The sequence below is a fragment of the Onychomys torridus genome, chromosome 3, assembly GCF_903995425.1.
Source record: "Onychomys torridus chromosome 3, mOncTor1.1, whole genome shotgun sequence".
NCBI lineage: Eukaryota > Metazoa > Chordata > Mammalia > Rodentia > Cricetidae > Onychomys > Onychomys torridus.
Genome location: NC_050445.1, coordinates 38828589 through 38844661, shown reverse-complemented (window position 1 = coordinate 38844661; position 16073 = coordinate 38828589). Strand labels below are relative to the sequence as shown.

General features: G+C 43.7%; 1 protein-coding gene across 5 annotated transcripts in view; it reads left to right on the top strand.

Moving 5' to 3' along the window:
- Mkln1 (muskelin 1) overlaps nucleotides 1-16073 on the top strand; it is a 315449-nt gene that overhangs the window by 128827 nt on the left and 170549 nt on the right. For 2 of the 5 annotated variants that reach the window (XM_036182847.1, XM_036182848.1), the window contains 2 exons: nucleotides 1242-1380; nucleotides 11540-11835. The gene's annotated coding sequence lies outside the window, so the exon portion shown is untranslated. Of the gene's footprint in view, nucleotides 1-1241; nucleotides 1381-11539; nucleotides 11836-16073 lie in introns of those variants that run through there. The other 3 variants (XM_036182850.1, XM_036182849.1, XM_036182846.1) reach the window with 3 other exon arrangements.

Below are 16073 nucleotides of genomic sequence, written 5' to 3'. Positions count from 1 at the left end.
TAGACACAAAGTTGCTTCACAATTTATTTGTTCTTCTTAATCACCATGTTCAGACAAAATGAAAAACAAAGGCAGGAACAAGTGGGTTAAAATCTGGCATTATTTGAACTCTAAATATATGAAATCAAAGAAGCTGTGTTGAGGATTCACATGATAGCTGTCCAGAGATGGTTTCTCACTGGTCCTGAGAGGATAAGTATGTTCAGAGGGGCAGTTAGTGGGTTAGGTAGAGAAACACAGGTAGTCTGTATGGTCCCATGGGAATGTCCATGGCTTCCAGTTTTACTCCAGAATCTGCTAGAAACTGAGGTGTTTAATGCTGAGGTTGGTACTGAATACCTTCTTTTAGAAAAAAAAAAGATTTATTTTATGTGAATGAGTGTTTTGGCTGCATGATGTATGTAAATGCACTGTGTGCATTCCTGGTGCCCATGGAGGCCAGAGGGTGCCAGAAGATCCCCTGAAACAGGAGTTATAGACACTTGTAAACTACCATGTGGGTGTTCCCAAGTCTGCTGCAAGAGCAGCAAGTGCTCTTAGCTAGAGTCAACTTACTAACCCCTGGAGGTCTTCATTTATCTTGATCATCTGAGACTCCAGAAATGTACTTATCTCTCTCCCTACTGTGACCAAGAGGAAAGTTGGGAAATAGGGTCAATTGTCAGGATAGGCAAATTATGGCAACTAATCCTCAAATGTCAGTGAGTTGACCCAGTACAATTCTTCTCACAGTCCAGAGCGCACTTAGAAAAGAAGGTGTGTGACACGGGATCACAAAGCCATCTGGTAATTCTGGTACTCAGGCTTCTTCCAAACTGTGACCCTGTCATCCCCAAGGTTCCCTGCATTCAGCCAGTAGGACAGATATCCTTCAGAAAATACTGCATAGGAAGCTTTATAATGACAGGGTGAGGAGACTGGTAGCCATTAGCATGTAGTCACAAAAATGTGGCCAGTGGTGCTCAACTTCTAGAGAGGTTGGGAAGGATGGGCTAGAGCTATATGCCCAACTCACACCAGTTTCTGCCACAGAGGATCCCTCAAGGCAAGCATATAGTCTTGTCCTATGTCACCAAAAGTGTACAAAGTAAGTGTGCTACCGTTTTTTATTCACTCACGCCTGGACCTTCCACTTGGCTCTTATTTTAGGGGGAAAAAAATCTATCCTTCAGCTTCAGTATCTGTCTCATGATTCCCATGAACCAGTTCACATAGGAACAACAACTTGCTTGTTTTCACAGAGGCCTCTCTAGAGTTTCCAGATACCTGGACGAAGACGATGTAGAGGTGTGGACTGTTAACTGTTCTTGAGTTTGCTCCTTGCCTGCCTTACCTGATGGTTCCCGGGGTAACACTGGCTTGGAATCTGCATGAAGCCAGGTAGATCATCTAACAAAGCTATCACATAAGACCTGTGAGATTATAATTGTGTTACAAGCATTTAAAAAATGACTTTCATACCTGTGTTAGTCCATTGGGGCTGCCATGACGAAACACTGTAAGTTGAGTGGTTTGTACACAGCGGACATTTGTGTCTCACCATTTTGGAAGCAGGAAAACCAGCAGCTTTGGTGTCTGCTGAAGGTTACTTTCTGGTTCATGGATGAAACCTTCTCACTGGGCCCACATGTGGCCCAAGAGGTGAGAGGGTCCTTTTGGGGACATTCTTTTTTTTTTCTCTCTCTCTCTCTATTATCAGCTTGATACAGTACAAATTCTTATCCTTAAATAGTGAAATGTTTCACTGAAGTTTGCTCAAAGCTTGAGTATACCCAAAATTTATTATAAGCCACAGTCATCCTAGGGTCCCTTTGGGGACATTCTTATGGGCTCTGGGCCTGTGAGCTAATCACTTCATTGAGTCCCATTTCTAAATTATTTTAAGGATTAGATTTTGATGTATGAATTTGAGGGAGACATAAACCTTCAGGCCATTGTGACGCCTCTTCAAAAAATATTAACAGTGTTCGGAAGGTTTTGATAGGAAATGTGTGAGTTTGAGGCTGGTCTGGACTCCAGAAGCCATACCTCGACTCAAAAAAGAAAAGTTTTTGTTTTTTTAGTCAATCAACATACATTTTGTAGTTGTCATGGTTCCATCGTCGTCTGCAGCCTTTCTTCCTGTGTCTCTCATTTACCAGTTTACAAAGGCTATGTCATAGTGCAGCCGTTGTAGAGACATTACTTCTCCTCATTTACTCCCAATGCGGCTTTGGCTCTCTCAAGTAATGTTGTTCATTTCTTATACAACAACATGGACTGTGAGCCGACACAGACAGGCTGTGGCGTCCACTAGAAGCTGTTTTTCTAGTGTTGGTGACTTTTTGCTGGTTAGACTAGACTTTTCTTTTCCAATCAGGTTATATCTTTATGTGACTTATGGGGTTAAGAGTACAGTCTTCATTTCTTTATGCATTTAGCCGTTCCAAAATATTTATTGATTACCTTTTGTAGACAGTGTTAGGTACCAGAGAAAGGACAAAGAATAGTAGGTATAAGGTCTTTGTCCCATGGAGCTTATTAGAAAAACATATTCTAAATAAATAATAATAATAATATATACTATTAACTATAATTGTTATGCTTATATGGCAAACTTATTTTCTTCTTAAACTCGGATAATATTGAATCATTATTTTTTTTCTTTCAAGTGAGTCTGTTCCATAAAACTAGCTTTTTCCCTTAGAGTAATTATTCATTGCTTCTTCTAGTCATTTAAACCATTCATTAATTCATTCAATCAATATGAAACTACTTATCAAGATCTTTGCTAAGTTTTCAGAATACAAACATGAAATGAGAAGATTCCCATCTTCGAGAGTCACAGCATGATGATTGCATGCTGTATTTGTTACAAAACTGTTATGGAAAAATATGTAATGAAAGCAATTTAAAGAAGGAAGGGTTTGTTGATTCAAAATGAGAATACAGCCCATCATAGTAGAGAAAACATGGCGGCCTGAGCGTGAAGAGGCTGGTCACATCACATCTATAGTCAGGAAGCAAAGAAAGGAATTTTAATGCTCTGCTCACTTTTCCCTTTTTATTCAGTCCAAGATTACAGCCCATGATATGGTACCATTCACATTTAGGGTGAGTTTTCCCACCCCAGAGAAACTTTTCTGGAAAATACACCCAGGTATTTGTCTTCTAGGTAATCATGAATTCAGTCAGCTTAATAATGAAAGTTAAACATAAGCAATCTCTCCCATATCACTTTGACACCCTCAAATATCAAATTGTCTTAATACTCTATCCTTAGCCCTGAAATCTCATTTTCATCTCGTAATGTAAAATTTATTTAGCCCATCTCTAAAGCTCTCCAGTCTTTAACAGTCCAAATGCTATTTAAAAGTCCAAAATCCAAAGACTTTTCTAAGACTTAAGGCAATATCTTAACTGTGAGCTCTACAAAACAAAATTAGATGATATACTTCTGTTACAAAATTGCAGAGTAAACATTCCCATTCTGAAAGTGAAGGATAGGGACACAGTAAGGAAAGACTGGACCAAAGTAATATTAGAACTCAGCAGAGCAAATTTCAAACCTGAAACGCCATGTCTGACATTTTGGACTTCTGACAAAAATCATCTGTGCTCCAAGGGCCTTGGAAAGCCTCTCTGCTGCCCAAATCACACATGGCCTCCCTCTTGGCTAACTCCACTCGGTGCCTGGAGCTTTCTATGGTGGCTGTCCCGTGGCCTTGGCATCTCCAGCATCCTGGTATCTCTACTGCAACTTGGGCTTCTTCACTTTCATGACATGGCCTTTCACAACCTCCTTGCAGGGACTCTAACTCTACCACACGTTGACCTCAGTGGCTTTCTGGAACCTTGGTGCAAGCTTCCATGGCCCTGTATCTTTTCTATTTTGCATGTTTGTAATACCAAAACCATACAGATGATCCTGAAACTTCCATTGCCAACTTGAGATAGAGTCTGGCTACCCTTTGTCACATGTGTAATGCCTCTTTGTGCCTTGGTGGCTGAACTGTCCCCTGCAATTGTTTTCCGGCAGGGACTCCTTTACTGGCATTCTTAGTTCAGGCTCTCTCCTTTAAAATTCACTTGCATTCTCACAAACTGGAAGCTTCTATGCATGGAACTTGGTCCTCGGGACACTATTTATATTGTCATGGTGCAGAGCACAAGTTTGTTTTTTTTTTTGGTGGTACCAATTTAACACTGCTTTCCCTGAACCTACGTTGGCTGCACCTTTAACCTTGCACACACTCCCTTCCTTGCCCAGATGCACTTCTTGTGTGTCCTTTTACTCATTCTCATCATAGACATAAACAAGAACAGCGAGCAATAATAACTATGCCACAGCTTAAATGCCATCTGGTCTTGAAATTCCCCCTGATGAGCAAACCGTTACATTTGACTTCAGCCTTACCTGAGTTCTCAGGACATAGGCAGAATGAAGCTAGATTCTTTGATGAACTATAATGTGAACTGTTTGCAGCCTTGTTCCCAATGAAGTTCTTATTTCCTCTGAAACATCAGAGTGGAGCATCTATTGTCCCTACTTCTTTCAGCATTGTGGTCGCCTAAGCCCCGACCAGAATGGGTCCTTAAGCTGTGCTCACAGCATTCTAGGGCTTCTCCAAACTCTTCCACATTCCTACCACAAATGAATTCCAAAGGCCTACCAACCACAAGGCCAGGTTTATCGTAGCAACAACCATACCTCTTGGTATGGATTTCCTATATTGTTTTCTGGTTGCTTTGCCAGGGTTTCCTGACTGAAGAGACTTAAGGAAGGAAGGGTTTGTCTGACTGACAGTTCAAGGGTTAGTCCATCATGGCAGAGGAACGGTAGCAGAGGCATGAGACAGCAGGTTGGTCTCATCTGCAGTCAGGAATGGCAACGGTATGTCTGTGTTCTCTTGTTTAATTCTGCTGCCCCTTGACACCGGCTGGTGCTGCTGCCCACATTTAGGGCAGATCTCCCACTTTAGTTAAACATTTCTGGAAACATCATCAGAGACGTGTCCAGAAATTTGTCTCCTGGATAATTCTAAATTTTGTCCAGTTGACAGTGAGGATTAATTATCACACATGTCCATAATGCTAGCACTTGGGTGGCAGAGGCAGGAGGATTACAGGTTTGAAGCTACATAGTGAGTTCCAGACTCGCCTGGGCTCCCTAGAGAACCTGATTTAAAAAAGGATGGAGGGTGGGAGGGGAAGAGGAAGGAAGAAAGGGAGTCCCAGCCTATCTGGATGAACAGACTGTCCTGCATGTCACACAGTGTGACAAATGTCATAGTGGAGAAAGGCACACAGCATGGTGGGTCTCGGAAAATGAGGGCCTCCACCTGTGCAAACAAAGAAATGTCTGAAGGAAGCAGAATGTGGGCCTGTGTTTGAGCGGAATGAGCCTTTCTTCAGGAGAGGCAGGAAGGGCTTGAGATGTGTTCTCCTCCCCACTCCTGAAGTATGACATGGAAAGGGAAGATGGGAAGGAGCCTGACCAAGTTGTCAATTTCCCACACTCGGAGAGGGAGGCCGGGAGGTCAGGGCTCACTAAAGGAGTGTGAGCAGAAATGGTGTGTTGCATCATGTCCTCGCCGGGGCTTTAAGGATGGCAGAGCTGTAAAACAGAAGGAACCTGGAGGGACCGGTACAGAATACAGAAACCGCCTTCTGTTTTGTTATTACTGCTACATCGCAGCTTGCTTGTTACAGCAGCAAGCTCTGCTATTATTAGTACGAGACATCCAAGCAAAGAGAGCAGTGTAAGCAAGCAGTTGGAAGAGGGTCTGACACATGGCGCATGCTCAGTATGACAGCACGGGCGTTGTGAGGAAGCAGAAACAGTGCAGCGGTGCCAAAGCCTAAAGTGGGTGATGGGTAGGAGTGAGGGTAGTGTGGCGGGATAGGTAGCTATGTCCTGATCACCAGGAACTCTGAGCATCATCCTGGAGAATGTACCTTTTATCAAGGGCAAGGGAAGCCGTGAGGAGTGTGAAAAGGAGAGTGGCGAGGCTTTGGGGACAGTAGAATCTCCGTGAAACACTCTAGAACCTCCCTGGGTTTTCATCCCACAAAAGGTCCTGATCCAACGATGAACAACGGCAAGATTTTAGAACCAGGAAGCATCGTGGTCTGGTCAAGTCTCATTTAACAAATCAGGCCCGGAAGTACCTTTGCCAAGATCACCCAGCTAAGCGCTGGCAGAGCTGGGCCTGGAAGGAGAACTGCCTGGTCACCAGCCCTACACGTGGCTCCTCCCACTGTGCCACAGCGCGCTTGCTCGGAAGCAGTGGAGACCAGCTGCTGTGCCTGCATTTTCGGTTCCCTAATGAAGACGTTAGGGATTTGGAGGCAGGGTATTTTCCATGGAAGGCCATCTTTTCTCTAATTCCTCATCTGGCCTGAACCACTATTTTGGAAAAGTGCCAGTTTTCAACATCAGATTTCCCTGGGGGACAATCGGGGATGTGCTTAGTGGCCTGCGGGGTGCCCTTGTACTTTCTGAGTTTTTGTTGGGAAGATGAGAAGAAAGTAGCAGTGGTTTGAGATCCTGTAAACACTGCCTGGTCCTTTGGCAGCTGGGTATCTGCTGGTTCACCGAAAAGGGCTGTGGTTGAGCTGGCCCGCTGACCATCTTTAGGGGTCAGAGTCAAACGTCTTCTTCACTTGTCTGTTGAAAAGGTCAGCCAGCTAAATTATACTATCATTTTCTGTTCATCAGCTCACTGCCTCTGGCTTTTATGTATGGTTAGATTAACCCATTATCCGTTTAAATTATTTTCAATCATATGCAGTAAGACAAATATTTGTTTTTAATGGCAAGCCGGAGTTAAGGGACCGCCATCCTGATGCCAGCCTCAGAAAAAAATGACACGTGGTCTGATGTAAGTAAAACGGGCTGGTACTGAACTGTTTTACAGCTGGGAAGCCAGAGCTCAGGCTGAGGAACAACTTGAGGGAACAGAGGAAAGGAATTGGTCAAAGTCTCAGACAGACAAGTGTGGTGTCTCACACAGAATCCCAGTACTCGGGAGCTGGAGGATCACCATGAGTTAGAGTCTAGCCTGAGCTACATAGTGAGTTCCAGGCCAGCCTAGGCTACAGAGTAAGATTCTGTCTCGAAGGGGGAAAATGTCTCTGAGATGTTAGGGGAAAATGTAGTTCTTAATAGTTAGTGTTTTCTAATCTATACTTTTCTAACCATTGTCTTCCTGTCTTTCCCTGCCATTGTCTTTGCCCTCCTGGCTTGTTGCTCAGTTAAAAGCATGCATGGTTGGTTGGTAATGAAGGTGTGGCGCGATGAGGTATTAAGGAACATAGATAGGGTTGTTGTCTCAGTCCCTGAGTGGCCAAAGACAAGCTCTTAAGCATTGAGAAGTGTTTGGTCTTTCAAATTAGACAGATGCTTGCCACTCACTAACTGTGAGACCTTAGGCACATTTCTTATTTTCTCTGAGCATTTGTTTCCTGATTTGTGATAGGGGAAAATAACCCATGTGGTTGTGAGGTGAGATGGTTATCTTGACTGGCAACTCAATTGGATTGAGAGATGCCCAAAAGATGAGAAAAGCAAACCTTTGGGGGGTGTCGGTGAGGGAGTTTCCAGAGGCGGTTTAGATGAGGAGGGTGCTGACCAAATCTAATGGTTTCACCCACTGAGGCTTCCATTCTGAATGGATTATTAAGTGGTGAAACCATGGAGGTGGCCTTGTTGGGAAAAGTGAGTTGCTGTGGATGTGAAGGTCCTAGCCGCCTCCTGTTATGTCTCTCTGCTTCCTGGCTGTTACGGGGTTATCAGGTTTTCTCCTCCACCTGCTTCCTCTGTGATGTTCTGCCTCACCAGGCCCAGAAACAAGGGGATCAGTCAAGCATGAGTTGAGCCCTTTGAAACTGCAAGCAAACACACCATTCTTTGCTCAGGTGGTTTCTTGGGTGGTGTGTCACAGCGATGAGAAGGCTCACAGGAAAACATTAAATGCACCAGCACATGTAAAGTCCCTTGTCAGTGGGGACAGAGTAGGCTCCTAAGTCATTTACTTCTTGAGATATTGAGAAGATCTTATTCATAACATTTCTTTCCCTGAGCTCCAACGAGTGAGCAGATGAAGACCAAAACTTCTTAGTCAGTTCCAGTTGTGATAAGGACATGTCAAAGGCCAGGTGTGCAACAGGGTGGCGGTGGCACACGCCTTTAAATCCAGCACTTGGGAGGCAGAGCCAGGCAGATCTCTGTGAGTTCAAGGCCAGCCTGGTCTACAGAGTGAGATCCAGGACAGGCACCAAAACTACACAGAGAAACCCTGTCTTGAAAAAAAAAACTAAATAAATAAATATAAAAATAAAAAAATAAAGACCATTTGTGTAATAAATATATTCTTGTTTCTCAAAATTGCAACCACCAGAAGTTCAAATCAGGGTGCTAGCGCAGTCGGGTTCTGGTGAAGGTCCATCCAGAACCTTCCAGGACACTAAAGCTGGCTTCCCATGATACCTTTTCATGGGATGAAAAGAGTGAGAAAGTTTCCCGCAGAGCCTTTTTTTCTTTCAGGGCACAAACCCCCTCACGAGGGTTCTGCTCTCACAACGGAACCACTTGCGTGGACCCAGTCTCCTAACCCCGTCTGTGGTTTGAACAAGAACGTTCCTACAGACTCACGTATTTGAACCCTTGGCACCAAGTTGGTGCTGTTGTTCGGAGAGCTTACAGAGCTTTTAGGAAGTGGAGGAAGTATATCATTGGGGGTAGACATTGGGGTTTAGAGCCTCGCCCCTTTTCCTGTTCCCTCCCCTTCTTTCCTGTGTGTGGATAAGACATGATCGGCCAGCTTGCTGCTCCTATGTCCATGCTACGCTCTTTCTCTCTCTGGAACCAAAAGCCAAAAGGAACTCTTCCTTAAGTTGCTTTTGGACTTGATATTTTATCACAGCAATAGAAAGTAACTGGCAGTCTATCCCTTGGCTGGGGGAAATAAGGATGGCATGAGAGTAGCATATCCACACATAGGTTTGGGAGGGCGCTGTTATTCAGCTCACACCAACCTTGATGACTGATAGAGATTAACCGTGAGATCTAGTAGGAATGCAATGTTTCACCGCCAGGTAGACAAGCTCCATCACAAGTAACATTTGATCAAGAAAGGCTTGTGCAAGCTGAGGTTGGAAGCTGGGTTAGGAAGAGGATTGTGCTTTGAAGAACTAGGTGATAGTCTTACTGTGAGCAGACAGATACAATGAGAGGAAGGAAGGAGGAGGTGGGATAAGCATGATCTGTGTGTTCTTCAGCATGGCGTCAGTCTGACGTAGCATCTACAAGAGGAGAGACAAGAAGGGAGGTAGGAGGAGCCAGGAGAGTCACACCACAGAGAAGAAAACTCTGGAAGCGTTTCTCCCAATATTCCCTCCCCTGCGCCCTTTATTTCCTGCTTATGACTTTGCAGCCACTCTGCCCATGGAAACCAGAGGTGCCAGGACAGCTTCAGGGTACAAAAGGGTTGGGAGCAAGGTGTATGGAAAGGGTGAAAAGGTTGGGTTGGTCATTGGTTAAGAAAAGCATAGACAACTTGAATCTGGAAAGCAGAGTGTAAATTCAGAAGCAGAGCTCAGAGATCGGAAGGGAGGAACTGTCAGAGACCTATTCCAAATAGGAGTTGGAATCCCCAGTCATGGAAGCAGAGAGAAGGGGCCACAGGTTTCAGATGGCTTTGGAGCTGACTTAGGAGATCTGGAGCCTGTATCTCTCAGAGATGGCTCTCATCTGTGGCACTGGGTTCCATTACACTCTGCTCCATCTTCCCATCTTTAAAATATAAGCCTATTTTGTGATCATAAAGCTCACACATGCTCAACATGAAAAAGTCAGAAATGCAGAGGAATATAAAGAAGAAATGACCTGTAATCTCACCGTACGGAAAAGCTAATGTGATTCTAGTCAGCCTTCCTCCTATGCATATGATTACATACATAAGGTGATTCTGTCTATACGGTTTAATTTTGCATGCTGATTTTTTTTTACTTAAATGATAATATAATCATTTCCCCGTGTTATTAAGAGTTCTCTGTAATTAAGCATCATTTAAAATGACATTTTCCCCTACTTTTAAGCACATCTGGACCAATTTCTACCAATTAATGAAAATCCCTAGAGAGACCTTTTAGGGGGCTAGTGAATAGGGTATTCCCAAAGGTGAGGGTTTCTCAGGGGCCTGTGAATGATAACCACTGTAAAGGACTTCCTCTCTCAAAGATTTCTCATCTTACCAACCACTGATACCAGGGAGGATCAGAGGATGACAGCCAGCACCTTTACTGTGAAAAGCAAAACTAGCCTAAGCCTGTGCATGTGTCAAGCCTGGGTTTACCTCCAGCACTGGGGGAAGATGATAGGCCTTTCCTGTCTACACATCACTGTTGGATACTTGAAAGAACCACTGTGTTAGTCCAGAGGGCTGCTATAACAAAACTCCACAGACTGGGTAGTTTAAATAACAGCAATTCTTCATGGTTCTAGAAGCTGCCAGTACAAGACTAATGTGTAAGCAAGTTTGGTTTCTGATTGAGCTTTATCCTTAGGCTGCACACAGCTACCTTCTTGCTGAATCCCCACATGGTCTCTCCTGATTTGTTTATTTAGGGGTACCGGGAGTCTGACCCGGGTCCCTGTACAGGTAAGTCAGGTATTTTACCATCAAGCTCAGCCCTGGCCCTGAATATCCTCATGTTGGGTAAGACCCCACCCTAAAGCCCTCATTTTAACTACACTATCTCTTGAAAGCCCTTATCTGCAAATTCTGTTGTTCTCTGAGATAGTGGGGGTTAGGACTTCCACATGCATTATTAGCTTGGGGGTACTTGTCAGCCCTTAACCACAGTTCTTCAGTACTTCAGGGCTCTAGGTTTGAGGGACCGAACCTCAGCCATGATACCTGCTGGTAAACAAACACTCACCTCCCAGAAAACAGTGCCATCGGCACTGTTACAATCGCCGCTGTCAGGAATCTGCACTTTCCCGGCATCCAACAAGTCACCAGCTGCGCAGTCACCCATTGCCTGAAAGGCAGGAGGCCTCAGTCCTCAGAGAAATTCATGAAATCGCTGTGGGACTATGGCCCAGGAGGGCAAGGAAGGGTTTGCCGAGGTCTGAGGGAAGAGTCCTCTAAAGACATTCTCTTGAAAGCCAGGCTGCATAAAGGGTGCCTTTATTGCATTTTTGGGTGTATTTTTTTGTATCTAGACTCTAGTGCTCGGCATCTTTTTATATGTGGTCATTTATTATGGAGAATTTGCAGTTGCATCTCAAAGGTACATTTTTTTTTTCTCCCTCCCCAAAAGGACATTCTGAAATTTAAAAGTGAGGCCCCTTCAGGCATTTCCCCTGCCCCCCCCACTCCACCAAATTCTAAAATTTTTGAAGACAAGTATAGTAGGTTGTATTTCAAAACAGTCCAAGTTTCTTACCCACGTACCCCGCAGTCCCACCCGATGGAATGCAGGTGGTAGAAGCGAGCTGCATCCATGTGGGGAGTTTTGTTCACCCTCCTTCTTTTCCCTCTCCATGTTTTAGATCACATCTGCTTCCCCAGTGCTGGCCTCAGACTGAAGACAATGGGGGCAGCGCCGCCGCCACTGCAGCAGACTTCTGATGGACAAGAGGCGTGAGTGGCGTCAGCTGTTATTGTAAGCCACGGAGGTTTTCAGGGTCACTTGTTCCTGGAGCCTAACCATAATTTTCCTGATGGATTTGCCACTCCAACCTATCATTTGTCCACAAAAGTCAGTAAAAGATGGCTTTCTGAGACTCTGCCTGACTCTGAATGAGAGCGACTGTGAAGGTGTAAGCCTCAGTGTGGGTGCTGACTGGTAGGTAAAGTCACTGGCTATCTGCATGACCTGCTTCCACACACCACCGCACTCCTCACCTGCTTCACTGTCCTGCTTCACTGGCTTCATACCCTGGCTCTTTGAAGCCAACTAGGAAGGTCAAACATCAAGCGGCTATTGTATTTGTACTGAATGGGCAGTCACTAAGTTCTTGTGAACTACTGAACATGTGGGGGAAAGTTATTACATTACTATCAAAAGATAATAGATCTGCCCATTCTTTCTTTTACTTGAGGAGCATTGTTATTTAGTATTCTCTCTCTTTTTCCTTCCTTGCTTTCTTTATAACTGAGGTAATCCCAATAATAATTACAGCTATTGGTCTGGGATGTAACTCAATGGTAGAGAATATTTTTTGGTACATTGTACCATACACTCAATTTCCAGACCCCCAAGCTCCCTAAAAGAAAGGAAAAAATAGTTAACTATAGTTATTATTTATTGACTTCATTTAAAGAAAAACCAAATCCTAGGGGCCTAGAATGCAAAGCTTGTCCACCCTCCAAGAAGGGACTCAGTCATTCATTTTCCAGTGAGAATAGCTCATTTCAGGTGACTGTTATCATCATGTGGACCGTCTTAATCATGGGTGAAGGGTGGTGCTGGAGATCGGGACAATAGTGACTGTTCACATTTATCGAATGTCTGCAATGAGCTGTGTCTTTGCACGCACTGTGACTAGGGCTGAGTGCAAGTATCATGCTGTTTTGTCACTAGAAAAGGAAGATTTAGGGAGGTTAAGTGCTGTGGAGATCGCTCTGTATAAATAAAATGCTGATTGGCCAGTAGTCAGGCAGGAAGTATAGGCGGGACAAGCAGAGAAGAGAATTCTGGGAAGTGGAAGGCTGAGGCAGGAGATCCTGCCAGCCACTGTGATGAAAAATAACATGTAAAGATACCAGTAAGCCACGAGCCCAATGGCAACTTATAGATTAATAGAAATGGGTTAATTTAAGATAAAAGAACAGTTAGCAAGAAGCCTGCCACAGCCATACAGTTTGTAAATAATGTAAGTCTCTGTGTGTTTACTTGGTTTGGTCTGAGCAGCTGTTGGACTGGCTGTGGGACTGGTGGGTGAGAAGGATTTGTCCTGACTGTGGGCCAGGCAGGAAAACTCTAGCTACAATTAAGGAATCTTGGTGATTAGCCACCCTCTATTCATGCTCCATACAGCAAACATTACTGAATGCTTACGGCGTGTCAGGCGCCGCCACTGACATAAGTGACGGCTATAACTAACTCAGGGAAGGTTCCTGTTCTCATGGAGCTTATTCTCCAGGGAGAGAGACACACAAGGAACCAGTAAACTAAAAGACAAGATGATTTCAGGTATCGACTAATGCTACAAGGAAAAGAAGACGGGGTTACTAACCATCGCATTATTCACTTTTCTGTTGCTGTACAAAAAGCCACCATGACCAAGGCATCTTCAAAAAGAAAGCATTTAATTGGCCTTTGTGGTTTCCGAGGATTGGAGTCCATAATGGTGCAACAAAGGCTTGGCAGCGGGTAGAGCTAACTCAGAGCTCACATCTTGGCCTGCAAGCAGGAGGCAGAGAACACTCTGGGAATGGCCCTAGGTTTTGAAACCTCAGAGCCTACCCCCAGCGACATACTTCCTTCAGGAAGGAAGGCCACACCTCCTACTCCTCCCCAAACAGCCACCAACTAAGAAGCAAGCATTTAAGTACTTGAGATTTATGGCGGAATGTCTCATTTGAGCCACCACAATAATGATAAATTATACAGGAATGGGGACCATCACCCAATGGATGAAGGCTGAGGGAGACCTAAATAATGAGAAGCTGAGTAATGGTTTGAAGGAGAATGTCCCTAGAGGCTCAGATATTTGGATATTTGGTCCCCTAAGTTGGCGGCACTGTAGGGTAGGTTTAGGGGGTGTGGCCTTGCTGGAGGAAGTATGTCACTGGATGTGTGTATGTGGGAGAGGGGGTGAGATTTCAAAACCACAAGCCAGTCCAGTTTGTGCTCTCTGCTTCCTGCTTATAGTTGGAGATAGGAGCTCTCTGCTGTTCCTGCATCCGTGTTGGCCATCTGCTGCTATGATTCCCTCACTGGATTCGTGTCACTTTGGAACTGCAAACTCAAGGAAACTGCCTTCTGTAAGGTGCCTTGGTCACAGTGTTTTATCATAGCAACAGAAAATAGCTAATACCGCGACAGTACAAATACTTAGCGAAACAGCAAATGCCAAGGTCCCAAGGGAAAGGAACTTGATATATTCAGCAACAGTAACTGAGCTAGAATGCAAAGCTGGGTTATCTGGTTTTTACTTCCTTTATAGCTGTTGAGGTACTATTTTACATACTGTAAAAGCCACCTATTTAAATATATAGCTCATTGTTTTAGAAGTATCTCTGCTGGTATGTCCATCTCAACTATCCGATTCAAGAAAATTTCTGGTACCGCTTAAGAAGCCTGTAGCCACAGATGTCATACCTCATTCCTAATTCCTACTCTCGGGAACCACTAATCCACTGTCTGCCTCTCAGGGTTTGCACATCGTGAATATATTACATGAATGGATCCTAATGTGTGATCTTTTGCGACCAGTTTCTTTCATTTAGCATAGTGTTTTCATGGTTTCCCCGATATTGCAGTACTTACCAGTCTGTCTGTCTGTTTTTACATGATTATAACAGATTTCATTTATCTGTTCTTCAGGTTATAAACATGGGTTGCTTTTACTTTTTGTCCATTATACATAATGCTGTTACAAACATTTAGGTATAAGTATTTGTACATAATATGAATATACACATTTTCATTTCTCTTGATGTAGTTATGTCTAGGAAAGAATTGCCCAGTAGCTGTGTAGTTCAGCATTTTGAGGAATTACCATGTAGGTTTTCAAAGTCACCATATTGTTCTACACACTCAGCAGCATTAGATGAAGATTTCAGTTTCTTTACATCCTCACTAACCATGGGCATTCTTGTGGGTGCGAAGAATGTGTCTGGGGTTTTGATTTGTGTTTTCCTAATGACTCGTGGTGCTGATCATCTGTCTGCACGCATGGGGGCCATTTGTATCTATTTTTCTGATAAATGTTTATTCAGATTTCTTGATGATATTTTCATTTGGTTTTTTTTTTTTTTTTTTTTTTTTCCCGAGACAAGGTTTCTCTATATACTAGTCCTGGCTGTCCTGGATCTCGATCTGTAGACCAGGCTGGCCTTGAACTCGCAGAGATATCTCTGCTTCTGCCTCCCAAGTGCTGGGATTAAAGGCGTGTGCCACCACTGCCTGGCTCATTGGGTTATCTTTTTATAATAGAGTTTTATAATGGAGTTTTATGCACTCTGGATATAAGGTCCTTTTCAGATGGCTGCAAGGGCTTAGCTTTCCTTCTGTAATTTGCCCTTTTATTTTCTTGATGGTGGGTGTCCTTTGAAACACAAAGGTTTTTTATTTTTTAATTATTCTTTGTATGTATATATGTGGGACTATACCATGGCGCACACATGGAGGACTTTTGGGAATTAGGTCTCTTTGTCCACTGTCGATGGGTTCTGAGGGTTGAAGTGAGGTCATTAAGCTTACACACCAAGTCTGTTTATTTTTGCCCCCCTGAACTATCTCACTGGCCCATGAAACAGAAAATTTTTCACTTTTAAAATCCATTGGTCTATTTTTTTAAGCTTTTGACACTTTGGTTTTGGATTTCCTTTTTGCAAGATTTGGGAAGATTTTTCAAGACTTGTTTGCACCTTTGTTCTGGGGGATGTTTATTTATTTGGCTGTGGATGGACCCCAGGGCCTTCCACATGTTAGACACGTTGAGTTGTATCTCTACCCCAGGAAGAATTTTTACTTTTATGCCAGACATAGTAGCACACACCTGTAATCTCAGCACTCAGAAGGCAGAGACAGGAGGATTGCCATAAGTTCAGATCTGGTCTCTCCCACATAGCAAGTTCCAAGCCAGTCAAGCTACAGGCCACATAGTAAGACCCTGTATAAAAAGAAAAAAATTAGAGCTGGGCAGTGGTGGCGCACACCTTTAATCCCAGCACTCTGAGTTTAAGGCCAGCCTGGTATACAGAGCAAGATCCAGGACAGGCTCCAAAGCTACACAGAGAAACTCTGTCTCAAAAACAAAACAACAACAAAAAAAAAAATAGAAAAAATAAATTAATTCTTACGTTTAGGTCAATGATTCACTGTGAATTTATACTTTATTAATTTTTAATTAC